Genomic DNA, 22613 nt, shown 5'->3' with positions numbered 1-22613 from the left:
CGCATAAGTGTCGCAGAATGACATAGCATGGACTCGACTAATATCTGAAGTTGTGCTGGAGGGAATTCACACCATGAATCCTGCAGGGCTGTCCATTAATTTATAAGAGTACGACGGGGTCGAGATATCATCTAAACAGCAGGTTGCAAGGTATACCAGATATGGTCAATGAAGTTCACATCTGGGATCTTTGGTGGCCAGCGGAAGACTTTAAACTCAGAAGTATGTTCCTGTAACCACTCTGCAACAGTTATGGACCTGTTGAGTGTCGCATTGTCCTGCTGAAATTGCCGAAGTCCGTTGGAACCCACAATGGAAATGAATGGATGTAGGTGTCAGACAGGATGCTCACCTATCAGAGTCGTATCTAGATGTATCAGGGGTCCCATGTCAATCCAATTGTCAACGCCCCACACCATTACTGAGGCTCCACTACCATGAACAGTCTCCTGATGACACACATTTTTACATAGAGTCATACGGCTGTCTCTATACCCGCACACTTCCATCTGCTCGATAAAATTTGAAACTGACTCGTCTGACCAGGTAATATGTTTCCAGTCATCAACAGACCAATGTTGGCGTGGACGGGCCCAGGCGTGGCGGAATGATTTGTGCCGTGCTGTCATCAAGGGTACAAGAGTGGGCCTTGGCCTCCGAAAGCCAATATGTGATGTTTCGTTGAATGGTTCGCGCCCCAACACTTGTTGATGGGCCAGCATTGAAATTGGCATCAGTTAGCGGAAGGGTTGCACATATGTCACATTGAATGATTCTTTTCCGTTCTATCAGGATCTTTTTCTAGCCGCAGAGATGTCGGAGTTTTGATGTTTTACCGAATTCCTGATGTTCACGGTAGACTTGTGAAATTGTCATACGGTAAAATAGTCACTTCATCGCCATCTCGGAGATCCTGTGTGCCATCGCTCGTGCGCCAACTATAACACCATGCTCATACTCACTTAAATCTTGATAACCTGTCATTGTTACAGCAGTAGCTCATCTAACAAATGCGCCAGACACTTGCTGCCTTATATAGGTGTTACCGACCGCTGCAACGATTATCTGTCTGTTTACATATCTCTGTATTTGAATATGCATACCTATACAAGTTTCTTTGGCGCTTCACTATGTATACACACCTCAGATGAATCTCAGTTTATTTAACCCACCCACAACCTTTGTATCTTTTTATTTTAGTTGACACACTACACTTCAGAGCGCGTGGTCCGTGTGGGTCCCATAGTGCATTTTCATGTTAACAGACAATATCTGATGGAATGTTTTGTAATGTAACACTTACGATACCTTTTGTTGTTATTGCCTCTTTTTCTTGTTCTAACTAGGCGTAAGGATGATCTGCAGCAAAGAAGTGATCCAGACGCTGTTTGATGATATATACCTTGATAAATTACCTACTCCGATAAATTGAATATCATGAGGTACCGTAAAATTACCTATAGCAGCCTGTGCAGTACTATTTTTACTGTGATATCGGAGGAGTTATAACCAACGAGAAATCCTGGGTCACTATTCTTATTTTATTTCCTCGTGCCACGTCAAGGACAATAAATTAAAGATTGATGTAAAAGAAATGTTAATTATTGACGACCGGTTGGTAGAAACGGGTAATGAATGAAGCTGTATTCCATTAGCACCTCATGGTGGTGCGTAAATACGATTTTCGAGTTATTCATCAAAACGTAAGCGAGGGTCGCAGCGCTTACTGTGTGCGATCTCCGATAGCTCCATGAATAGCTTGTACAGAGTACCAGAGACTCAGTTTTGGAAGCTACTGGAAGTGACTCACCATTTCACCGTTTGCTTGAGGTGCAATAACGACTAATGAGGAAATTAAGCCAGCCGCTCTATACAGTGGCAGGAGATTTCTCGGACAATGAAGATAAAGAATATAAAAAGAGAGGGAGCGGGAGAGAGTGGGACTGCGCTTCAGTGCTCACGAGTCCCTCAGCTGCTGTCGGAGAAATGCAGCCAGCCACTGGCTCGGAAAACAGGGCTTAATTAGTTCAGTTACTTAATTTATTCATTCAGGCCGCGCATTTATAATCCCTCCGCCGAACGAGAGAATTCTCTTCAGCCCCTTTGCGCCGAGCTTTTTCGCTTCATTTTCTCTCGCCCGTGCTTCATCGGGAGGCGTGGCCCGCCTCGTCGCTGCGTTAACCTCCCTCAGGTCTGGACCGCTATCCCTTTTTGGAGACGAGGACGCCCTCCCGTAACCTCCGCAACCCATTGTTGGATTACTTATTTATCCCCGTACCTGCCGGCCGCAACTCTGGTTCTGTGCTTCTGCTGCAGCCGCTTCTGCCCCCCGCTACAGCTCTGCTCCTTCTTCCCCCTCCCACCAACGCTGCCTTCTCCTCGTCCTCCTCCACCACCTCCTCCTCTCGCACTAGACCATCCCTCCAGGCAACGTTAGTCTTCCGGCGGGACTTGTTCCTCATTCCGCGCTGGTCATTATTTAAATCCTCCTTTCCTGCGCCGCCGACGGCCGAGCGTCCGGTCTTTGGGGGCTGCAGAGACGCGACGGAAGGAACCCGGCAGGCCCGCACGGCGACCCACCCTCGGGCCTGGCCGCCTTGCTGTTGAATTACGGCCACCGGCCGCAGGAGCGCCAGCTAGCATCGAGGGGGACCGTTCCTCTACGCCGCTGGCTCGCTCGTCATGCGGACGCTAAAGAGCAGCCGTCAGGAATAAAATATGCCGCCGTTTCTTTCCGCAGGGACGCGTAATTGTTTCTCGAGTACCTTCCGTGGGAAAGAGGAAAGGTAAATTTGAGAGAGAAATTGAAGGCGCCACGAGGCAAAAGGTGACGGGAGGTTTCGTCACGAGGTTAATTATGAATCTACCTTTTGTAGCTCACGTTAAGAACATTTTATCGCTTGAGTTACATGATCAATCCGTCATAGATGTCCTGGGTTACTTTGAGACCGTCTTCTCCTCGTATGGTAGGCTAGTGACAGCCGCACTTCATAAACATCGCTCAAACATGAACAAAACTTTATCTACATATTGAAAGCGTCTTGTAGCTACCTTTCATTAGTCCGGTAGCCCATTTTCACAAGCATTTCTCTTTCTTTTCCTTCTTTATCTTTTCTCATAACTCTCATAGTGGTGTGATTGAATGAATGTGGTTGTGTCTCACGCTGCTAAACGGTGGCGTATTCTGCTGCAGAAAGTCTACGATAGTGATGCAGATTGAGCAGCAAGTGTACAGAATAGCCAACTCTCGTAGTGGTCAAGCAGGTAAAGAGGTTTGCGCTACTGGTGAGAAATCCACCTGCGTTAGGTTGGTGGCGGAAATGGCATCTTTGGGTTTTCCGGGCCACGCGGTGCGTGGAGGAGGCTGGAGATGAAAAAGGGAGGCAGTCTGCCGCCGGAACGGAAAGCGTCCACAGCTGTGCTCCAGTCGAAGAAGGGTGAGTTAGACTGACCGCGGGGCGCGTTGTTACTTGGCGAGCGGAGAGTTGTTAGCTTTTGGTCTCGCTTTTCAAGTCTGAAAGATTGCTTTGCGTTGTCGCAGCAAGGAATGCAAAACTTTGGCAGATTTTTCTTTTAGTAAATTTCTATAGCAGACTTGGATCCACCGGAAGAGCGCCACATAAAGGTGTCGATAAGACGTGAGCACTCGCTTCTGAACGAATGCCTGTTTGCCTTCAGCTGTGCCTATACAAGCTCTCATTTTTCTAAATATTAATAGCTTTGCGTTCTCGTAAATTTGCCTTGCTTTATGTATCTTTCGTCTGTGGGAAGCCGACTTCGTGGTTGAACATTAAAGTTTGTTGTGCTACCGTCATCACTAACTGTCCGGTCTCATGTTTGTTTTAAAGAATGTTAACTGTTCATGATTGTCTAATGAGATATTGTTGCAACTTGGCCACGATACCTAGAAATTGCGTCTCCACAAACCACGGGGGCACACGGGTGTACTGCGAAACGTGTACCGTTTCACGAGTTATTGCGATCAGTTATCAGGCAACAGCAGTTGTGTGAATTATTCACACCAATAAATTTAGGTGTAGACTATAACGGTGTATGTTTCGGTGCTTTTCTTTAATGTTTTTGGAATTAATGTGATCAGGAATTGTGTACATGCCTCACATGCAAATCTTAGGAACAACTGATTTTATACACAATTTTCCCTTGCATTCTGAGGTTACGTTTTTGCACCTAAGCCACTCACCTCGTAGCATTCCCGTTAGCACATCCAACGCGTTTCCTTACGCACAGGTCCAGTGATTAGTTTCGCCTTTTATTTTAAAAGAATTGCTTTAGATTAAGTCTTATTTTCAGGTGTGTTGCTGGGAGCTGATCTTCTGCACAGTGTTCATGCATGTACTATTTTATTTTAAATGGTTGATTCTCGTAAATAGTGCACGGGAAATACTATTAATTACATCGCATTCCCTATGAGCGATATCACGACGCACGTATTTTTATGAGTTTTTGGTCTGTGATGAAATTAATTTATTTTCCGACTCGGCCAAACCTTTGATTAGTTGTATGGTTAAAGTCGGTGCGACCCTAATCTTCTCACGTTAATTTCACAATCAATTAGCATTTCCATTCCCACTCTTAAGTAATAACTCGTAGAAACAGGTTAGTTACAATATATACTCCAATAGCCACCAAGCGGTGTGTGGCGGTGGGCACAATTCGCGCCAGAATCGTTTCCCCCCTCCCCCTCCCCCCCCCCCCCCCCCCCCCCTCTGTTCCACTCGAGGATGGCGCTTGGGAGAAACGACTGTCTGAACCCCTCAGTACGAGCTCTTATTTCCCTTTTATTTCAATGATGATAATTACGCGATTTGAAAGTTGGTGGTAATAATATAAGCTCTACAACCTTGGTGAAGATTCGATTTCGGAATTTAGTGAGCAGCCCCTTCTGTTTAGCGCGTCGCCTATCTGCAAGTGTGTCCCACTTCAAACTTTGTATGAGATTTGTAACGGTCTCACGATGGCTAAATGTACCAGTCACGAATCTTGCCGCTCTCCTTTGGACCTTCTAAATCTCTTCAATCAGGCCTAACTGGTAAGGGTCCCATACAGACGAACTCTAAGACTGGATGAACTAACGTATTTCCTTTGTTGAAGGACTGAATCGCTTTAGGATTCTGCCAATAAGCCGCAGTCTAGAGTTCGCCTTACACGTCACTTGTGTAATCTGATCATTCCATCTGAGATCATTTCGAATAGTCACACCAAGATACTTGACTGATGTTACCGTTTCCAAAGAATGATTATTTATTTTGTACTTTTCGCCTTGTTATAAGCAGTAGTTTACACTTACTAACATTGAGAGATAACTGCCAGTCATTACACGCATTTATGTTCTGCAAATCCTCACTGATATGTTCACAACTTTCGTGTGATTCTACTTTCCAGTAGATTACAGCATCATCGGCAAACAGTCTAAGGCCGCCGTCAATACCACCAACCAGACCGTTAATGTAAATCGTAAAAAGCAGACCACCTATTACGCTGCTCTGGGGCACACCTGAAGTTACTCTTGTTTCTGTTGAAGTTACCCTGTTCAGGACGACATACTGCTCCCTGTCCATTAGAAAACTTTCTACTGAACCGCAGTTTATAGAAAAGCGACCTATATTTGTTTTACGAGATACTGACGATATCGTTATATAACAGGAGTCGATTTAGAAGAGATAGGGGATCCAGTATTAGAATCGGAATTTAAGAGAGTTTTGGAGGAAGGACGGTCAAATAAGGCAGAAGGGATAGATAACGTTCCATCAGAATTTCTAAAATCATTAGGGGAAGAGGCAACCAAACGACTATTCACGTTCGTGTGTAGAATATATGAGTCTGGCGACATACCATCTGACTTTCGGAAAAGCATCATCTACACAATTCCGAAGACGGCAAGAGCTGACAAGTGTGAGAATTATCGCACAGATCATGCATCGAAGCTGCTTACAAGAATAATATACAGAAGAATCGGAAAGAAAATTGATAATGCGCTAGGTGACGATCAGTTTGGCTTTAGAAAAAGTTAAGGGACGAGAGAGGCAATTCTGACGTTACGGCTAATAATGGAAGCAAGGCTGAAGAAAAATCAAGACACGTTCATAGGATTTGTCTACCTGGAACAAGCGTTCGACAATATAAAATGGTGCAAGCTGTTCGAAATACTGAAAAAAGTAGGGGTAAGCTATAGGGAGAGACGGGTCATATACAATATGTGCAACAACCAAGAGGGAATAATAAGAGTGGACGATCAAGAACGAAGTGCTCGTATTAAGAAGGGTGTAAGACAAGGCTGTAGCCTTTCGCCCCTACTCTTCAATCTGTACATCGAGGAAGCAGTGATGGAAATAAAAGAAAGGTTCAGGAGTGGCATTAAAATAAAAGGTGAAAGGATATCAATGATACGATTCGCTGATGACATTGCTATCCTGAGTGAAAGTGAAGAAGAATTAAATGATCTACTGAACGGCATGAACAGTCTAATGAGTACAAAGTATGCTTTGAGAGTAAATCGGAGAAAGGCGAAGGTAATGAGAAGTAGTAGAAACGATAACAGCGAGAAACTTAACATCAGGAGTGATGGTCACGAAGTCAATGAAGTTAAGGAATTCTGCTACCTAGGCAGTAAAATAACCAATGACGGACGGAGCAAGGAAGACATCAAAAGCAAACTCGCTATGGCAAGAAAGGCATTTCTGGCCAAGAGAAGTCTACTAATATCAAATACCGGCCTTAATTTGAGGAAGAAATTTCTGAGGATGTACGTCTGGAGTACAGCATTGTATGGTAGTGAAACATGGACTGTGGGAAAACCGGAACAGAAGAGAATCGAAGCATTTGAGATGTAGCGCTATAGACGAATGTTGAAAATTTGGTGGACTGATAAGGTAAGGAATGAGGAGGTTCTACGCAGAGTCGGAGAGGAAAGGAATATGTGGAAAACTCTGATAAGGAGAAGGGACAGGATGATAGGACATCTGCTAAGACATGAGGGAATGACTTCCATGGTACTAGAGGGAGCTGTAGAGGGCAAAAAGTGTAGAGGAAGACAGAGATTGGAATACGTCAAGCAAATAATTGAGGATGTAGGTTGCAAGTGCTACTCTGAGATGAAGAGGTTAGCACAGGAAAGGAATTCGTGGCGGGCCGCATCAAACCCGTCAGTAGACTAATGACCAAAAAAAAGAAAAAAAAGAAAAGAAAAAAACTGGGCAGCTCTGCATACACTGATCAGAACATTACGGGTAAAAGTTATCGCTATGTACAGGGTCTTCAAATTAAAAGTTCCAGAGTTTCGAAACGCTGTATAAAGAGAACTGCTGCTCAGAATGACACCAAATTTGAAGAGCATATTACTGATGAAGAGGGGAAAGGCCACGAAAGGAAAAAAAACGAAACTTTTATCAACAAGTGCCGCTGTAAGTGTCAGAATATGCACACCAACAGACGTGCGGCGCAAGTTTTTCCCTTAGTTTGTATACGAGACGATCAATTTGACTGGCTCCATGAAGGATCGCGCTGCTAGGAAAGATCTTTTGCAAGAACTGCGACAGTGCACACGTAGGCCTGAAAAGGGTCCGGACACTCAGGCGTATCAAAAGAGGCATTGGTCCGACGTCTGTAAAGGTCTGAAGCAAATTTTTACAAAATTCAAAAGTACAGGTTCTTGTGAATGCAGTACGAGGGAGGAAATCAGTTGATCCGACATCTATCAAAAACATGGCCACAGCTTTAAACACGGGTTGAGCAGTGTGTTCAATCATGCAATAGTGCACGGGGAACTGCCCGAAGGTTGTACATACGTGAGAGTGCGGTGCATAAAATCCTACGAAACGTACTGCGTTGCTACACATACAATATCACCCATACTAACGAGTTGCTCCCTGCTGATGTGGGAGCAAGATAAATGTCTGCTCTGGAATTACCTGCGTGCAATGAAGTGGACAGTGAATGGTCACGGAACATTTTAGTTGAATTTTTTTGTTCCATGAAGTTCCCCCCTTGAAGTGTAACGCCGCATACCGATCTTGCCTTGGAGGCGGTTAAGTGGGAAATGTGTTTCAGAGCACGATGGTCACAGTTGGTGACGCGAGACTGGACGCGCACACACTTTTTGTATCAACCGAAAGAGAAGAGTATGGATAGGGGACTGTAATTTAGTTTCGATTTTGACCACTAGAGTGCCCTAAAGTAATAAAATGGTTTTTATAATCTGTTCTAGTATTTTCATAAAGTGTTACTATGTCTTTTGTGTATGTAAAATGTTATAAATGTGTTTTAGCAGTACGAATGATGCGTGAGTGTGGATTATGGTTAATATGAAGATAATTGTTTAACGAGTTATATAGTGGGATTTAGTGTGTGAACATTTCTAAGATGTATGGATAGGGACAAAGGGGTTTTTCTTAGAATAGACTTGTAAAGTAAGTTTATGGTAAAGGGAAAGTTAATTCAGGTATAAATAACAATAGTAAATAACTTTATGCATAAACAAAGCTTCAGCGTATTAGATAATTACGGTGGCAAAAAGTACAGTCGTTAGGTTTACTATTTTGCGATTGGTTATTGATGAAAAGCGCGGGCTGACGCTAGAGATTGTTATTTTGCTATTGGCTGCTGAGTAAACTTACCAATGGTAAAGCAATATTCTTCGCTCGCCTTTCTCTGCTGGTGGATCAGACTTATAGTATTCTAGAGAGGAGTCACAGCGTAGCCATGAAACACTTCGTACGTATGTAGTACTAATTCCGATGGAAATGATTAGTTGCCGTATCTAGCAGTGATTCATACATAAAAAGTGTTGTAAAGTGGCGCTATAATTATTCCGATAGGTGTGCAGAAATTTCGGAGTTTTTAAGTGAATTTTGTGACGAGAAAAGATATAAATTCCGCGAGGTGTATTGAACAGGTCGGTGGCTAAACACTGTGACTGCATTAGGTACCGACAGACTTAATATTTGTCGAGCATTCTTAATCAAAAACAATCCGTATTTTTGTAGCTTTTACGTTTTCGGGAAATGTAACACCATAAACTTGCTAACGTGAGTGAAAGTTATTGTGAGTGACTGTGTTAAGACTAGCACGGGCTTGGCAGTGATACTTGTTCACCTAAGTTTCAGAATATATTAATTAAGGACAAAGTTTCCAACCTTTCATTTCGTGTGAAAACTTTCTCCCCAAACGTAGATTAGTGACTTTAGTTACAGCCTGGTTCACGTCGAAATACAGTAGGCTTGGCTCGGCTTCCCTACTGATGATCTGCTGAGACAATGTTCATAGGTAGGTGCAGGTTCGTTACAAAGGGACGGAAGGAATCGCGCCGCCGCACCCTATGTCAATAAAAAGTTGTTGAAATTCGGCGTCGTTTTTAACAATGGTTCTCTTTCTACAGTGTTTTGAAACTGGAACGTTAATTACGGACACCCTGTATATTAGCTAATCTTCTTCCACAAAAAGGGGAGTTTTTCATGGACATGTAAGCAGCTTACGAGAAGGCTGATGATGATCATAATGATGATGTTTGGTTTGTAGGGCGCTCAACTGCGCGGTCAACAGGGCAAGGTTTTACACAGTCCAATTTGTTCACAATCCAATATAGGCACAGTCACGAATGATGACGACGATGAAATGATGAAAACAACACAAACACCCACTCACCGGGCACAGAAAATCTCTAACCCGGCCGGGAATCAAACTCGGGCTGCAGCAACGCTAGCCACTAGACCGCGAGCTACGGACATAACGACACGTTGTGGCGGTCAGGCTTAATATTTAAATATGTGAGAACAGTACCTTTGAAAACTCTTGCTAAACTCTTAAGCAATAAACCTTCAGTTTGTGTTCCAGTTATTGTAATTACGATACTTCAAAGTGGTTTAAAATTACTTGATAAACTTGGATATAAATTGCCATACGGGACTGCTACGGTCGCAGGTTCGAATCCTGCCTCGGGCATGGATGTGTGTGATGTCCTTAGGTTATTTAGGTTGAAGTAGTTCTAAGTTCTAGGAGACTGATGACCACTGATGTTAAGTCCCATAGTGCTCAGAGCCATTTGAACGATCTGAATTGTCATACAGCTGTTCACCTTCTGATATACAAATGTAGATGATACACTACTGGCCATTAAAATTGCTACACCAAGAAGAAATGCAGATGACAAACGGGTATTCATTGGACAAATATATTATACTAGAACTGATATGTGATTACATTTTCACGCAATTTGGGTGCATAGATCCTGAGAAACCCGTACCCAGAACAACCACCTCTGGCCGTAATAACGGCCTTGATACGTCTCGGCACCAAGTCAGAGCTTGGATAGCCAAGCGTGTACAGGTACAGCTGCCCATGCAGCTTCAACGCGATACCACAGTTCATCAAGAGTAGTAACAGGCGTATTGTGACGATCCAGTTGCTCGACCACCATTGACCACACGTTTTCAATTGGTGAGAGATCTGGAGAATGTGCTGCCCAGGGTAGCAGTCGAACATTTTCTGTATCCAGAAAGGCCCGTACAGGACTTGCAACACGCCGTCGTGCATTATCCTCCTGAAATGTAGGGTTTCGCAGGGATCGAATGAAGGGTAGAGCCACAGGTCGTAACACATCTGAAATGTAACGTACACTGTTCAAAGTGCCGTCAGTGCGAACAAGAGGTGACCGAGACGTGTAACCAATGGCACCCTATACCATCACGCCGGATGATACGTCAGTATGACGATGACGAATATACGCTTCCAATGTACGATCACCGCGATGTCACCAAACAGGGATGCTACCATAATGATGCTGTGAACAAAACCTGGATTCATCCGAAAAAATGAAATTTTCCCATTCGTGCAAGCAGGTTCGTGGTTGAGTAAACCATCGCAGGCGCTCCTGTCTGTGGTGCAGCATCAAGGGTAACCGCAGCCATGGTCTCCGAGTTGACAGTCCATGCTGCTGTAAACGTCGTCGAACTGTTCGTGCTGATGTTTGTTGTCTTGCAAACGTCCCCATATGTTGACTCAGGGATCGAGACGTGGCTGCACGATCCGTTACAGCCATGCGGATAAGATGCCTGTCATCTCGACTGCTAGTGATACGAGGCCGTTGGCATTCTGCACGGCGCTACGTATTACCCTCCTGAACCCACCGATTCCATATTCTGCTAACAGTTATTGGATCTCGACCAACGCGACCAGCAATGTCGCGATACGATAAACCGCAATAGCGATAGACTACAATCCGACCTTTATAAAAGTCGGAAACGTGATGGCAAACATTTCTCCTCCTTACACGAGGCTGAACGGTTCACCAGGCAACGCCGGTCAACTGCTGTTTGTGTATGAGAGATCAGTAGGCAACTTTCCTCATGTCAGCACGTTGTAGGTGACGCCACCGGCGCCAGTCTTGTGTGAATGCTCTGAAAGCTAATCATTTGCATATCACAGCATATTCTCCCTGTCGATTAAATTTCGCGTCTGTAGCACGTCATCTTCGTGGTGTAGCAATTTTAATGGTCAGTAATGTAATATATAAAATAAGTATGACCTAATTTACTTCAATGAAATAAAAGCAATGGGACCTACATTATGAAAGCCTCAGTTGGAATCAGGTGCTTTAGGTCGTAATACGAGGGTTGAGGTAGTAATCAAGATGGCGTGTTGTTATGTACGTTTGAGTGATGTGAAAGGACACAAATTTTGGAATGATGTCAGTCCATGGTTATGAGGAGGGAAGAACATTAATGGTGGAAAGGGACCCTGATGTGAGAGGTAATAGGGAGGAGTGATATGAAGGATAAACCTCAGGGAGGACTGTCGCGGAGGAGATATGGAGGGTATGTAGGGCTGTTGCTTCAGCCTGAAGCCCCGATTGATAGCAAGAAGGTAGAACGATGAGGTCTTTTGAACCGATATTTAGATGATGTAGTGTGAAACAGAGGAATGGGAGACTGGATAAGTTGATAAAAGATTCTAAAGTGATTAACTCTGACTGTAAACAGTGGTTCAGTACTCAGTGTGTAAAAAGACTCGGCGACTTTACTGGTGTGTGTACTGCTACCTTACATTACCAAATCATTATACACCTGAGAAAACTAATTACAGCGATATACAAATGTGACAGTACACTTCACACACACACACACACACACACACACACACACACACACACACACACACACACACTCACACACACAAAACACATAGAACACCATATACCCACACACACAGAGCTGGATAAAATTTACGAGTCTATTTCAAATATCTCAACACCTTTGTAGAGTCGAATTGTGCGAATTGTGCACCGTCTGCTTTCACGCCCAGCAGTGTAATTCACTGGAAAACTTATTTAACTCGTGATCCTTCAGTGTAAATTTCTGTGCATCATCAAGTTGATCTGAAATATAAGTTGAAATAAATAAAGTTTTAATAAAAATTATAAAAAGTATTGTTTTCGTCCGAATAATTGATTGTAGTCCACGGCAAAGGATTTAGACTGAATGAGCTGATGATTTATTCAATCAGTAAACTATAGTACATAAATAATTAAAATGGTGGTCCTACTAACAAAGTACGTCCTACAAGGGGTTTTTTCACTGTTTGAATTTTATTAATTCCAATAAAATAACGAAAACTATTCAATTCTCAAGTCATACAGACAGGAAAGGCATTACCGAATTTGTTTTACTGTTGAAGATTTTCAAAATGACCTCCATCGGCAGCAGTACAGAGTCTGCGATGCTGCGGGACTGATCGACACACATGTGTTATCGTTGGCACTGAAATGAATTTACAGGCATTCACAGTTCTCTTCCTCAGTGTACGTGCCATTGTGGCGTGTACGGCGTCCTTCAGAATTCCCTACAGAAATAAGTCTAACGGCGTTAGATCATGAGATCAGTGTGTAAACACTTCGTCGCCGACCAATTCACATCTAAGAAATGCTTCATTGCAGAAACGTCGCTCTTCACTATGCCAATGTGACGGTGCATCTTCATTTCGGTACAGTTGGTACAACTCGTTCCTGCAACAACATAAGGTACTTTACATCTGTCAGTGTTCCTTCAAAAGAGATGGTCCCTCAAGTCCTCCTACAGACATACCACACCACACTGATAACCCAACAAGAGTAACAGATAGTTCTTCCGCAACAAGCGTAATTATCTCTTGCTCAGTAAACACAGATATGGCGATTGATGGTTCCACTCAGTTTAAAAGTCACCTCATCAGGCCATACAAAAGCATCAGTCAATTGTTCATTATGACAAACTGTTCACAAAATTTGAGGCGCCCCATTCATTGCGTGAATCAAACTCGTATGTAACGTTTCCACTTTGTTTGCTTTAAAATGCGATGCCACTTTGATTTGCTGTGAAACTTTGTACCAATGCATCCACTGTCTTTCGACCGCTATTGATTTCTCCTCACACACGGTCCTTTCTTTACTTCGTACACCCTTCCTTCCCTCTCAAATTTGACGCGTAACTTCGTTATCGTTACACCTGACAGCGGAGCAGCCTCAATCTTTATCCATCATCGTCTCTGCACTTTTTTATGTTTTTACATTTCCAGTAACTGAAATCCACTTCCGTCACACCAAGAACAAGTTTCCAACCTTCTACCTATTTACGTGTAGTTCCTGGGGAATAAATGAAAGAAAAATATGTACAAGACTACACACACGTATCATGAGAGTGCCATATATCATAGCTGGATCATGTTATCACCAACGCCCGGTCACTCATTAAAGTTCAAACAGTGTAAACCTTTAAAGTTGCCGGCCGCTGTGGAAAGCGGTTCTATGCGCTCCCGTTCGGAACCGCGCTGCTGCTACGGTCACCATTTCGAATCCTGCTTGGGGTATGGATGTGTGTGATGTCCTCAGGTTAGTTAGGTTTAAGTAGTTCGACGTCTAGGGGACTGATGACCTCAGATGTTGAGTCCCACAGTGCTTACAGCTATTTTTTTAACCTTTAAATATAAAATAAAACTATTCCTCTAAAGATTGCATTTTGTCCTGAGAAGCAACGTCAAATTTTCAAATAGTAATTAAACACCAATGATACTCGAAAAACAGAGTCCCAGCCCACCGAATTAGTCACAAAATTATCGTCAGCTCAAAAATAAAGTTTCAATATCGAAATACACTTGATCATAAGTAGATTCCAACAAAGGAACCAGTGATAATTTAAAAACACAGAGTTCAAAGCTGCTCATTCCATTAGACTCGCTACAAGTTAGTTCCACCTCGGACACAGATTTAAGTTGATCTAATAAGCTATACATATGTTGCGTGATTATATGAGGAGAGGTAAAGGGAACGTCAAGCTGCATTAATTTTTTGTGGAAATGTAGAGAGTAAGATGCTCTGAAACATGAAGGTAACAAAGAAGGTATAAAGCATGTATACTTCAATAAATGCATTGCGCTGACGAAGGCCATGGCATAGTGGCAAGAACATATACGGATGGTGGTAGTATCACATATAGTGCACTGGTGGAGCTGTCAATTGTGCTCAACTGACTCAAGTGAAAAGTTATCCGACTTGATTAGGGGTGCACGATGGGCATCCAAATATGTTCAAATGTTTGTGAAATCGTATGGGACTTAACTGCTAAGGTCATCAGTACCTAAGCTTACACACTACTTAACCTAAATTATCCTAAGGAAAAACACACACACCCATGCCCGAGGAAAGACTCGAACATCCGCCGGGACCTGCCTCATAGTCCATGACTGCAGCGCCCTAGACCGCTCGGCTAATCCCGCGCGGCACGTTGGGAATTAACAATCTTTCAATGCGGAATGGTAGTTGGAGCTAGAGACATGCAACATTCCAATTGGAAAATCAATAGCTAAATGTTCAATCTGTAAACTGATGTAAACCATTGTAGAAATAAACAGGTCTATATACTGATAAAACAAATAGGAGACCTTACTTTCGGGATTACACTAGTATGAATGTCACTGTAAAAAATTACACAAAATGAATTTCATGATATGTTGAATATTCTCCCATTTTATTTAATTTCTTATTGTCCAGGATAAGAAAATAGTGTCTATGCAGAAATAGTGTCCTCAGTGGTACCAGGAGAAAAAAAAAAGTCCGCCCCCCGTAGTTGAGTGGTCAGCGTGACAGAGTGCGAGTCCTAAGGGCCCAGGTCCGATTCCCGGCTGGGTCGGAGATTTTCTCCTCTCAGGGACTGGGTGTTGTGTCATCATTTCATCCCCATCGACGCGCAAGTCGCCGAAGTGGCGACAAATCGAAAGACTTGCACCAGGGGAGCGGTCTACCCGACGGGCGGCCCTCGTCACACCCCATTATTATTATTATTAGGAGAAAATAAAATTGCATTGTGACAAATTAAATCTCCACTTTTGTTGTGGGCTTCTGAGGACCCCTGTCGATATTACATGTAACATAAATTACCTTCGTAACGCTAGGGTTAAAGTTTCCCTTAGTAGCCATCGTCTACCATTGCACAACGACTGATATACGTAGAGCCACAGTCTCAGGCCATGCGGCCTAAGACTGGCTCGTTTGCCGGTGATGGCGGCCACCTGGACCTCCCTCGTCATTGTGGTCGGCTCCAGCCCACAATACCTCGCTCCCTTACGGAAGGCAATACTTACAGATACATGATTTCAACAATTTTACCAACCTGAAAGGTAGCCAGCGTAAGCTTTGTGTCACAACTCCCTGGGATTAACAGTTATATACACCGAGGTGAAAGATTCATGGGATACCCAACTCCTAGTATCCTGTTGCCCTCCGTAGCAGCATTTTATTCACACAGAGCCCACACCGCTATGGAGCCACCACGAGCTTGAAAAGCGCAGTGTTGACGACTTGCGTCGATTGCTTCGTGGGGTCTGCGAGACACTGGAACCCTACCATCAGGTCATACCAACCGAAATCGGGAATCCTCTTAGCAGGCCACAGTTTTCCACTCGTCTAGCGTCCAACCGATATGTCCAAGACCCCAGGAGACGCGCTCCATACGATGTCGTGCTGTTAGCAAAATCACTCACATCTGTCTGCTGCCATAGACTATTAACGCCTTGAAACTTCCTGGCAGATTAAAACTGTGTGCCCGACCGAGACTCGAACTCGGGACCTTTGCCTTTCGCGGGCAAGTGCTCTACCAACTGAGCTACCGAAGCACGACTCACGCCAGGTACTCACAGCTTTACTTCTGCCAGTATCCGTCTCCTACCTTCCAAATTTTACAGAAGCTCTTCTGCGAACCTTGCAGAACTAGCACTCCTGAAAGAAAGGATACTGCGGAGACATGGCTTAGCCACAGCCTGGGGGATGTTTCCAGAATGGAAACTCCTTTCAGGAGTGCTAGTTCTGCAAGGTTCGCAGAAGAGCTTCTGTAAAGTTTGGAAGGTAGGAGACGGATACTGGCAGAAGTAAAGCTGTGAGTACCGGGCGTGAGTCGCGCTTCGGTAGCTCAGTTGGTAGAGCACTTGCCCGCGAAAGGCAAAGGTCCCGAGTTCGAGTCTCGGTCGGGCACACAGTTTTAATCTGCCAGGAAGTTTCATGTCAGCGCACACTCCGCTGCAGAGTGAAAATCTCATTCTATTAACGCCTTATTTCACGGCATTGTCCAAATTGATACGTTCGCTGTACGTCCCATACTAATTTCCGCTGTTATTTCACTCAGTGTCGCTTGTCTGTTAGCACTGACCACTCTATGCAAACCCTGCTGTTCTCGGTGGCCAAGTGAACGCCTTAGGCCACTACATTGTCCGTGATGAGAGACAATCATTGAAAATTGATATTCTCGGTACCATTGACACTGTGGATATCAGAATATTGAATTCCCTAACGACTTCTGAAATGGATTGTTCCAATCGTCTAGTTCCAACTATAATTCCACATTCAAGGTCTGTTCATTTCCGTGGAACGGCCATTATCACGTCGGCAACTTTTCTACATGAATCGCCTGAGTACAAATGACAGCTCCGCCAATGCACTACCCATTTGTACCTTGATGTACACGATACTACCGCCATCTATACACGTGCATATCACTACCCCATGATTTTTGTCACCTCATTGTGAGGTGATATCGTAGAATGTCGCATCGTTGTGCAGCCAACAGGCTGTATTAGCAGTTTTTCACACTCGAGTACGTGTATAAATGCCGGCTTCTGTAGCCGAGCGGTTCTAGGCGCTTCAGTGTGGAACCGCGCTGGTGCTACGGTTTCAGGTTCGAATCCTGCCTCGGGCATGGATGTGTGTGATGTCAATAGGTTAGTTAGGTTTAAGTAGTTCTGAGTTCTATGGGACTGATGACCTCAGATGTTAAATCCCATAGTGCTTAGAGACATGCGAACCATTTTGAACGTGTATAAAAACAAATCGTGCGCTGTTCTGTGCTGGCAAGGATGGCAGCTTTTGCTGTTTACGCATACATTGCTGCCCACTGCATCACTGCTGTATGAATGTGGTCTCACATGTGCTAATCGAAGCCTACGTCTCGTGTTCTTTAAAACCACATTTAGCGTCGGACCATGTTTTGATTTGTGCCTTCTTGCCTAATGACTGGTTTGCAATGTCAAAATTTATATCTTTCACATGGAGTGTTTTGTGCTTCCCTTGAATGCCTCGGTTTTCATCGCTTGCCTAGATGTGTCAAATTAATAGCGTCCGAATGAAATCCTTTGAGGGGATAACGATTCTGATATATTACACAAGGCATTCAGAAAAACGCTCATAAATTCCTGATACGTTTGGTCATCACCAGGGAAAACAGAAACAGCGTTACACACATGTTGTCAGAATATCAGTCCTAAGCCTGTTTTAATACTGATTTCCACAATGGCTAATTCCGTGCAAACCTTTTCATCTCTGCATCTCACTATATTCTAAGCTTGATGTCCCTCTTCAGTTCTTCCACCGCTCCACGCCACACTTGCCATCATAATCAAATTGAAGAGATCTTCACGCTATTTCTCTTCAATGGACCCCACCTTTTTGTCAATTTGTATATCAGTACCTCTTTAATTACTCGACCGTCCGTTCAATCTTACACACTCTCCTATTTTAAAAGCTTCTACTCTCCTCTTTTATTAACTTTTTGTTATTCACGTTTGATTTACATACATGTAGTGTAGGATTTGCGCGCACTGTGATTCGGGCTGGGAGATGTGAAGTTGTCGTCTCAGTTTGACAAAGAATTCAAAGAATTTATCAAACATAAGTTACAAACATAAGCTACTGTATGATCAGCTGAATAGAATGTCACGGTTAATGAAGTCTAATGAATAAAGAATATGAACTGAGAGTAAATCGAAGCAAGACGAAAGCAATGAGAAGTGTAAGTAGGCTGTTTAGCCACGTAGCGCACTGTATGCAAATCACTGGCTGTGCCGTGTGCAGTCTGTGGCTGGTTTGCATTGTTGTCTGCCATTGTAGTGTTGGGCGGCTGGATGTTAACAGCGCGTGGCGTTGCGCAGTTGGAGGTGAGCCGCCAGCAGTGGTGGACGTGGGGAGAGAGGTGGCGGAGTTTTGAAATTTGTAAGAATTGGTGTCATGAACTGATAAATATATTATGACTATAAAGGTAAATACATTGTTTGTTCTCTACTAAAATCTTTCATTTGCTAACTGTGCCTATCAGTAGTTAGTGATTTCCGTAGTTTGAATCTTTTAGTTAGCTGGCAGTAGTGGTGCTCGCTGTATTGCAGTAGTTCGAGTAACGAAAATTTTTGTGAGGTAAGTAATTTGTGAAACATATAGGTTAATGTTAGTCAGGGCCATTCTCTTGTAGGGATTATTGAAAGTCAGATTGCGTTGCGCTAAAAACTATTGTGTGTCAGTTTAAGCACAGTCGTGTATAATTGTTCAAAGAGGACGTTTCACATAGACCAGTCTAGTATAATTGTTCAAAGGGGCGTTTCCGAAGTAGCAGAAATGAAAACAGCGAGAAACTTAAAATCAGGATCTATGGTCGTGAAGTAGATGAAGTTAAGGAATTCTACTACCTAGGCAGCAAAATAATCAAAGATGGACTTAATTTGAGGAATAAATTTCTGAGAGTGTACCACTGGAGCACAGTATTGTATGGTAGTGGAACATGAACCGCGGCAAAACCGGAACATAAGAAAATCGAAGAATTTGAGATGTTGTGTTGCGAAGAATGTTGAAAATTAGGTAGACTGATAAGACGCGGTATGAGGAGATTCCGCACAGTATTAGAGAGGAAAGGAATATCTGGAAAACACTGGCAAGAAGTGAGAGGATGATAAATCTGTTAAGACATCAGTGAAGATTTGCATGGTATTAGCAGGAGCTGCGGAGGCGAAAAACGGTCGAGGAAGACAGAGACTGAAATACACCCACAAATCAACTGACGATTTCAAACTTCCTTGCTGATTAAAACTGTGTGCCGGACCGAGACTCGAATTTGGGACTTTTGCCCTGCGCGGGTAAGTGCTCTACCATGTGAGCTACCCAAGCACGACTCACAACCTCTCCTCACAGCTTTATTCCTGCCACTACCTCGTCCCGTACCTTCTAAATTTTACAGAATCTCTCCTGCAAACCTTGCAGAACTAGAACTCCTGAAAGAAAGGACATTGCGGAGACATGGCTTAGCCACAGCCTAGGGGGTGCTTCCAGAATGAGATTTTCATTCTGCAGCGGAGTGAAAATCTCATTCTGATTTGAGGATTTAGATTGCTACTCTGAGACGAAGAGGTTGTCACAGGAGAGGAACTCGTGACGGGCCGCATAAAACATGTCAGAAGACTGATGACGATAGACAAATCAGAACAACACATATCTTAATTTACATCCCAATACCGTTCTTGAAGGCGGTGCTCATCTATAGAATAACAACATAAAATACTGTCAACAGAACGAGCGCAAAACTAAAATTGACTACCCCCCCCCCCCTCCCCCTCGCAAATAGAGTCGGACCAATAAATAATAGCCCGCAATTTAGCCCCTGACCCCAGGAAGAGAAATGACAATAAAATTAACTTCTTCAATTAACTTCAAGAGAACAACTGAAGACTGATCCAATTATGACCAGCCATCTACTTACACCAGAACTTAACAAAATATGGATCTATGACAACTCCCAATGCCAACTAGTCACTAAAGCAAAGCTACTATCAACCATGTACGGAATGACCTATGTACATTTCTAAAATATAATTTTGTGTACAATATAGGATGAAATAAGAAGACAATGTTCGATAGCAAGAAGTAAAAGGTTAGTCGTGTTCACAGCGTAATAATAACAGGATCACCCTCAGTCGATTGGCACGTACAAATCAGTCATGCTGACAGCGCACAATTAACGAAGTCAATACGGCTCTCATTCTTAGACAAACATGTACATGAGCAGCAACCATACCAGGCCGCACTGTGAACATGGATCTTACATGTGTAATATTACTCATCATCCTACACACACTACGCACAAATTGCACTCGTCAAATTACAGTATGATGCATCACTCGACCAATCAAACTGCTGCTGTCAGCCACTAAAGCTCCCATTTAGTTTTTCTCTTCTAACTTGAAGCACTTGCGTGGTCCCCAGCTGGAATCACCTTCCTTTCCCGTTGACACCAACCGCCCCACTGTGTTCTCTGTGTGCGTACAGCGACCACAACCCACTCGGACCATTAGTGAGGTCATGCAAACGGCTCGTTGACGTACTAGGTTGGAGAAGCTTCTCGTTCTTGGCTCTCAACCAACTCACTGCATTCGTCCATTAACAGACCGCCTCCAGCCAGTCAACATGCGAATACATGACGACATGGACGGGCCTGTACACACGAGCCCCTACTATCAGCAATACAATCCGAGCGATAGGGGACACGCACTGCGAGTTACAAATTCATGGCACAAGGAAAAATACCTTCGTGAAACATTTACAGCTGTACTGATTATAAAATTAGTCCATTGTTTCAGAAACGCTCTTCTTGCTACTTCCAGTCTCCATTTTATAACCACTACATTTTGGCCATCGCCAGTTAATTACCTGCCAAAATATGAGAACTTCGCCAAAAATAGAAACGTGGAGAGAGAAACTTACCTGCTGTCCCAACAATTTTCCTAGAAAAAATCATTTAGAATAAGTTAAGTCCTGCTGCTGGTGATGTCTCTACCTGTTCTATGATTAGTAGAAGCCTCAAATAACAAAACGCTGATTATCTTAGTTAACAGAAAGATGGGTGAGGATGCAGTGCCATCATAGTATCGCAAGATTAATGTCTCACAGAGAAAGGCTGAAGGATCCAAAACTAATACGTCTTTGTCTGGGATCATATGGAGGACCTCAATTTCCGCACTTCTTCAAAATCATTGCAGCGCCCATATGCTTGTTGTTTTATTATTGTAATGTTCAGCTGGAAAATCACAGCTACGTTGAAATTACTTACGTTTTTCGCTTTATTTCTGTGAACGAGAAATAACTTATTAATATACTACAGTTGCGTTAAAATATCTGATGATTCCTATGAAAACCGAAACCTGTGATGACGTACAGCAACCGTGATTTAGATGGTTGAATAACCTTTTCTAAAATTTTATATGTGACTTTTGTATTGCCTGATTGTTTTAACATTCTCATTAATTTCGATTTACGAGCAATTCGCTGAGGATATAAATTAAAACTGACAAGTGAAGTGCGTAAAAGGGATGTTGTGACTTATTTTCAGCAAGGGGTGCCGATTCGTGATGGCAGAATGAAGTATTGGGTTACCTTGTAGCGCGAAACAAAACACCAAATGTCGAAGCGTGAAGAGGCTCGTGTGGAAACGGTCAATTCGAGCAAGTATAGTTTTTGCTTCGAAGCTATAATTCCATGGAAACGACGTCGCTCCTATTGGAAACCAAGAGGACTATCGAGCTTTATTTTCGAATGAGTAATTTCTTCCATGTTAGGCATGTTTCATTCACCCATTCGGAACTCAACCGTTCTATTTCAGAATCATAGGGGAAAAAAGGTCCAGGTCTTTCCACTAGTTATTTATGTTCTAGTTACTACGATAAGCTGCAAAATCGAGAGCTGACAGAAGATAACTCCCTTGATTTCAGAAAACGGGGCACAAACCTTGCAAACGGACTCCAGTTCTACATATCACCATGAAATGTTCAAAATGCGATTGATCCATAGGTGTTCAGTGTTTCACTTCTCATCCTTTGCGTCGTTTTTCGGTTCAGAAAACCCGATTTAGCGATGTTCACGAATACGATTTGTTCTCGACCGACCACTTCCTTCATTACCGCCCAGCTTTCACTGAAACCTTAGCGAAAATGAAAAACTGTTGTTCGAGTCAGTGCTGATTCACTGCGCACTTTTTGACAGACGCACCTGATGACGTCATACATCGATACCAGTAATAAAATACATAAAATGTTTCACGCAATAAATATGTTATAGATTCGACGAATATTGAACACTGAGTAACTGCATTTTCAAAATTATTATGTAGTTCTGCATATGTTATCAATTCGACGAATATTGAACACTGAGTATCTGCATGTTTCAAAATTATTATGTAGTTCTGCATATTTTTCAAATGTTTCTGTGTCTTTGTCGGCCGGTGTGCCCGAGCGGTTGTAGGCGCTTCAGTTTGGAACGGCGCGACAGC

This window comes from Schistocerca gregaria, chromosome 2 (genome assembly GCF_023897955.1).
Source record: "Schistocerca gregaria isolate iqSchGreg1 chromosome 2, iqSchGreg1.2, whole genome shotgun sequence".
Lineage (NCBI taxonomy): Eukaryota > Metazoa > Arthropoda > Insecta > Orthoptera > Acrididae > Schistocerca > Schistocerca gregaria.
The sequence above is the reverse complement of the archived record's forward strand: the minus strand, read 5'-3'. Positions refer to the sequence as shown.